A 7,008-nucleotide genomic window follows, 5' to 3' on the forward strand; every position below is an offset into this window, starting at 1 on the left:
TAGCGTGAGTGAAATGCCAGAGAAATATACATCAAGGACGTGTAACTGGCTCATGTTACTCGCGATCAGTGCGGTTTTTTGAAAAGAGTTGTAAAAGGTAAACCAATTTTCAAAATGCAGTTAAAGGTATTAAAACAAAATGGTTTTTATGGTCCTAAAGCTGTATTTAACCAATCTAGCTATATAAATAAAATATTTATTAATATTAATATTAAAACTAAATAGTTTTTATGGTCCTAAAGCTGTATATAAAAATTCCAAAGATAGATACAAAATATTTATTAATAATAATATTAAAATTAAAGTGATATAAATAAAGCTGGTCTTTAACATATATGAGTTAAAGCGATATATTATACAAAACTACATATATTGTTAATAATCCCCAGTATATTATAACTTAGAAGAAGATTGGAATATGGTATGCGGTATTTATCACACCAAAACCATAAGGCCGAATTATGATTAGGATTTGGACAACCACTAGCGCGATTTTTGATGTGTGAAATGAGCTGGCCAGGACAGCCAGGGGGGGGGATGTAACGAATGGATATAGATACAGCCTGAATAATGTGGGGCTCAACTAGTGCACGGGCTGGCTTTATTAATGGCTCATAATGACTTAAGTGAAATTACTGAAGCGTAACTCACCGCGCTCCTCGCTATCTGGCCATCTCTTTCTGACCCACTCGTCCCGTCTCTTTCCGTCCCTTTCCATCTCTTTCCGCCTAGCTGGCCCATTTCAGCTGCAACCATAAACGGCGAGAATTCCCACGCGGCATTTAATATTCTGTTGCCCGAGTAAATTTTACCCCGTCCCCTTTGAACCCACCCCCTTTTGGCCCGGCTAACATGTTGCTTCTTCCTCTCGCCGCTTGTTGTTGCCACTGCCACTGGTGATGGTGGTGCTGTGCAAGTTGTTAAGGTCAGTTCATATATTATGCTTTGCCAGGCAAAAGGTGCCATAAGTCTGCCACCATGTGCAGAGTGTATGAGTAGTTTTGCCCCAACCCCACCCCCACCCACTGCCTTTGTCTCTGTCCATGGGCAACTGTTGCCTACTTTCCCGCTTTCACATTTCACATTTCCTTTCCCTTTTCTGTTCTGGCTGTGTTCTGTTCTGTTCGGTTCCCTTTTGCCTGCTAATTAAGCGAAATTTTGCGTAATAAGCTTGCCTGTAATTTGCGCCATCTTTTTGCCTTTTCTTTTCTGCCATTTTGTGTGTGCAAGTGTGTGTGCTGTGTTACTTTCTCCTTGGCCATTCTATGGTTTCTGTTAACTGTCATCAAGGTGTTCATTGACTTTGTTATTATACCTCAATGAATTTTGGGGAGTGGCCGTACAGGGAAAATCTTAACAGATAGATGGCAAGCAATTACTCCACTGACTTCCCAGGAAAAGTTCCTCAAGCTCGAGTTGGTATAAGTCCATTGATTAACTGGGCTTCCAATTATGCCTAGGCAAGGAAAACTAATTAGACTTGATTAACATAACAATGAAACTGATATGGGGATTTCCGAACATATGATATTTTGTCATTTATAATTCATTTTAATCACGAGGGCTTTAATTGAAATCAAAGATCAACTTACCAATTAGGTAATTTCATAAGCTTACTATCCTAATGATTGGAGTGCAAATAATAAAATTAGTTCTAGGATATTACATATATTTAGTGCATATAAAAAAGTATATGTAATATTTCGTGAATTTAAAGCCCCAAAATTCTTATCAATTAGGTAATTCTCTAAGCAGCTTATACTTAATACTTTGAATATTAATAATAAATGTAGTTCTTGGACATTTCTTATATTATTGTAAATAAAAATCTATACAAATCCATTAAAGGCAATGTATGATACCAAGTAAATTGTAATACTTCGTTCATGTAAAGCCCCAAAAACCGCGTAGCAATGAAAAAATTACAATTTTAGCGCCACAAAAAGCATTTTCCAGCTCCGTTCACACACCAGCAGGGCCGCAGTGAACCCAAATCCGAAAGATACTCATATGCACTTCAATTCCGAGCCAACAGCTCTCTGTGCTAATGTGTGGCTCAAACCTGTGCCAATGTTTGCCACTGATAAGTACGCATTATTTACGCTACGCCTAACTCGGTACACGCATAATTTCATCAAAAATTCACACCGCCAGACAACAACAGCGAAAAAGTATAATGAAAAAGCGCTGAAGAGCTGGTCCAAAAAAAATTGTAGATAATCATATTGTGAAATTTTTAACACCTGCTGCTTGTTGTGGTTTCTGTTCCCCCTCACCCTCAATTTTTACGCGCTGCGAGTGGATATCAAGCAAAATAATAAAGGCATTATTTACGCAGGCATGGCGACAAAAAGCCAAAATGTCATTACGCACAGACACACACGGGTGGTGTTGTTCCAACACATGTAAACAAAACCATTGAATTAAACCAAAAATTAGCATCGATTTAAGTCAAGACCCGGCGAATTATCCCCACGGCTTACCTATGTATGTCCCCCTGGAACGACAGACCCCCAAAACTCGCCACGACTTAGCCCGCTTATCAGTTACGGCAACCCGAGCAAGGAACACAAACAACCTACACAAACAGCAGGTCCTACGAAACACCTCGCCCAGCCAGGCTTTAAACAAATTTTGAGCATAATTTAAACATGTGTTGGCCCTCTGACCCCCGCCTCCTCCACCGCGAGAAGTGACTACGTATCCCTACGTACACACTGCGTATACTTAATCCCTTTTAATCCGCATTTCGGCAACGTGTGTGCCTACATAACCCCGAACAGGAAAAACACCAACAAGGACATCCCCCTCTTCGTAGGTCCGCGAAACCAGCAGCAACAACTGCGAAGTGCAAATGCAAATCACGCCGGAGTCGCTGATAAGGTGGCCTGGTAATAGTAGTATCTCCTAACCAGACTGTCCTCGTTTCTCCCCTTTTTTTTGCGGATTTTCGAGTGGTTTCGCGACTTGGCGGCAGAGATCCTTGATAGATGCGAGTGTAAACTTAAGTGCGTTTCTGGGGGATGAATAGCAATCTTTAATAAGATAATCACACAGGTTGTTTCGAGGGAAGAACTTATGGTAAAGTTGATAGGGATCTGCTACTCATCATTATGAAATATGTGAAAAGAACATACTCGTTAATAAGTGAACTTGGGAAAAATAAACTATTGATTTTTACATGGCTTTTAATTTTGTTAAAAAGTCATAAGTTAATAGTTGATATATTAAAGGAAATGTTATGTCAAATAATATAATGACTTAGGTTAACAGTTTTATCAATAAAGATTATTTCTTTTCTCCAGCCTCATTCACTTGTACTTCAACATAAATACACAAATATTTTAATTAACCCGTTTTTTAATTTTCCTCTCTAATCAATTCTTTAAAATTTTTTAAAACACATTTTAAAAGGCAGCGTAACTTTTGAAGGGCTCTCTTTTATGTTGTTTTAACTTTAACCAGTTTAAAATACTTTTGATATAAAATACTGCTGGGATTATTATTACAAAATGGTATTAGTTAGAAAACAAAACACCCAACACACATCGCCTTTAAATCAATCTTTATTCATTTCAAGCAATACAAATTATATAGTACGATTTTTGATATACTGCAATCCTCAAAAGGTTATTTAAATTTCATATTTACCAAACAATAAACTCAGATAGAAAATCAAGGTATTTATGTGATGAAAGCATCTACAATCAAGACGAGTTCGTATTTATAGTTTGTCTTTCTTCCCATCTACCTGTCCAGAATCAATGGAAGGGAAAAGTAATATTCCTTTGCTTTGCCCCCGTTCACAAATCAGCTTTTACTTTGACGCACTGACATCTTGGATGGGTTTTTAGTTTCTATCATTTTATTCCTTTGCATTTACTTACAGAATCTAATACATACAATATTAATTTCCATCATAAAAAAGACTTTTGTGGCAGTGAGCGAAAGATATGGATAGATTCTGTTGCTGAATGTCATAAATGTTGCATGTATAGCACACACGAAGATGGGGAATAAAAATAAAATAAAATAAAAATAAAATGCAAGCTCGAAAGTAGTAAACCGTAAAGCTCTGGCCGGGCACAAAAGACAGGGCCGAAAGCAGTTACACAATTTATGCATGGCCAAGACCCCCTCAAACCCAAAACCCCCCACATTTTGTTGCATTCAGCGCCGTCTTAGAGAGGCTCTCGCCTGCCTATTGTAAATGCAGCTTAGAATTTGTTGCAAATAAAGTGAAATGGCAACGGCTGCTTGGAAATTCCACATCCACACTCACCCTCAAAACTCGAAGAAAAAAGGCCAGAAAAGAAGGGAAAAAATTGGCAATTTAACATTTGACGTTTTCTACGAGACTTGTTCAAACAATATACTTGGGAATTTGTTTTAATGCTCTGGCGGGGATCGAGGGGTTGAGGGGTCGGTGTTGGGGTCAGTGGGTAGGTGCGAAGGGTTACTTCCCAGCTTTTCTCCGACTTTCTTTAGCTTGTACCACGGAGCCCGAGGACGTTGGCAACTTGCAATAATGGCTTTAAATTTTTATTAGATGACGACGCTTATGCGCCTTAGTTGCCTACAGTTGTAGCCCCCCTCCTGGACTCATGGACTCCTCTACTCCTGGACTCATGGACTCCTGGACTCGTCCTGAAATCCCCGACTCCTTGCAGCCTGAAATGTTGAAATGTTGTTGAGAGTTTCAGGCAGTGTGTGTGGACGTGTGTGTGCCAGTGCATGGCAGTTGTTCACGTCGCACTGGCCACGTGTTCAGACACACTTATGTGTATATTAGAAGCCGGGAGGAGTGCCTGGGGGAGCTACCAGGTAGTCCCCTCTCGACCTGTCCATGTATAAATATATACACTAATTGCCAAAAATAGGGTAAATAGAATGGCCAAACAATGGTCGCCTTCAAGTCGATGAGGAAATGCACTTGTAAACGGTCAGTTCCAAGCAATATAGAAATAACAAGTGTGGTTTTTAAACCCATTCATATGGTCACGAACTCTATAGTCTATTTCTTTGAACTCATGGGAAATTGAAAGAAAAAATTGGTAAAAACAAAATTATAACTGCTTAATACCCCATCAATAAAAATTTCATATTAATTCTTTGGATTTCTAGTTATTAAATAGCCTAAGACGGACAAGTTAGTTTAACTTGTTCCTAAACTTATAGAATATTTTTTATTTTAATGGTTTTTTTAAAGGTTTTTTTTAGTTATAAAAAGTATCATTAAATTTAAATTTAATAATTGTATATATACTTGTTTTTCTAACAGTTTGCAGTATGAACCTTAAGTTTCAGTCCGTTGTTTTTTTCTTTCAACTATTTTCACTTTTTAAAGCATACTTTTCAGAGCGCATATTGTGAAAACGGTCCTTGATAACAACGCAACTAACGAGAATTGAATTAAAGTGTTTGCCAGAGTGCATGTTTAGTTGGTGGCCCCTGAGCGTATGCTAGACTTTATTTAATGCGGCTGTTGCCTGTCGCCTAATTCGCATAATTACGCGCTTATTATTTTGCCAACTGTCGCTGTATCTCTATCTCTATCTCTATCTGTATCTCTACTTCTATCCGTATCTGTAGCTGTATCTGCATCTGGGCCTGCCTGTTGCTGTCTCCCTTTTTGCCAGCGCGTAATTTTATTTAGCTTTGCGTGCAGCGTTGTAATTGTGTTATTTGCCTGATTTTATTATTTGCGCCGAGGCCGCAGTCGGCACAGCCGCACCTAGCGGCCATAATTAACCAAATAAATAAAACAGTCGAAAACCGTCGACTGGGGGTGTGCATTCCATGCCCCTCTATTCACTTCTATCTATGGGATTGCCATATCTGTATGTAAAACTAATACGGTGGCATCGGCACACATAGACAATATTGTCACAATCTTTTTTTTAGCTGACTTATTTGCCATTTGGCTCGCGGTGTTTATTTTGGGGTTTTTAATGTCCTGGCCTGCAGGGGCCAAAAGCAAATTAAATGGCTGTCAAATGTTGTTTTATTTCAGCCGGGTGGCTTTGTGTTTGCGGGACTACTTATTGGCATGTTTGCGAATTCGGTTTTGCAAATTCAGTTTGCTTGTTTTGGCGCTGGCATTATGAAGTTGTGAGCATAACTAATTGAAAAGTTTTTTCCCCCGTTTTGTTGACGGATTTGGCAGGGCTTTATTTAATTCTATGTTTTTATGTTCTTGGGGAGTATGAAAAAAAGTTATTATTGAAGACGCTAGAGATTACCCAAGAGCTAACTATAAAATGCCAAGGATTAGCCATTTAATCTGCCAATCTACCAAACCGAGCTCAAAATTTCTATCTTTGCATTATCATAATTAGAGCTTTGTTTATAACCAGGGTGTAGCCAAGTGCAAAGGCTGAAAATAGGTTGTTGAATACTTACTAATACGATTACTTGGTAAACATCTAATGTTTCATAATTAACAGCTGCTGTCTGAACTCTCTGTCTCTCGTTCAGAAATAATTATTTGGTTTGGTTGAGAAAGCCCGCTTCAAAGTAATCGCCAATCGCCAAGCATCCAGGGCTTATGAATATTAATTTAATCACTTACCAAACATTGTTGAGGACTAACTTATTGACGGCTTTAGGCCACGGCACGGCGGGAAAATCTCTGTGGCGCACACACGGAAAATGCACAGCAGCCCAACTGCGGATGCCGTTCCATCCGAAATCGAATTGCCGCCGACCGAGTTTTACCTGGAGGGCTATAGCCCAACGCCAATAACCGCAGCAAATTACATTTATTTAAGTTCCGTCACATCAAACGTTTACGCCTCCCCCGCACCCCGCAACCCGCCCCCTGCCATGGGCATATGGCCCATAACTCAGGCAGACAACCTTGAGCAACAATTGCCCATCTAATTCACTCAGCTGCTTAGCTACCTGTTGTCTTACCTGGGCTCTCTTCTTCGACGTCATGATTGGCATCATCGGCTGACTGCCACTCGACTGCCGGCGGCGCAGTTAATGTTGTCTGATTTCATTAGC

The sequence above is a fragment of the Drosophila suzukii genome, chromosome 2R, assembly GCF_043229965.1.
Source record: "Drosophila suzukii chromosome 2R, CBGP_Dsuzu_IsoJpt1.0, whole genome shotgun sequence".
Taxonomy (NCBI): Eukaryota; Metazoa; Arthropoda; class Insecta; order Diptera; family Drosophilidae; genus Drosophila; species Drosophila suzukii.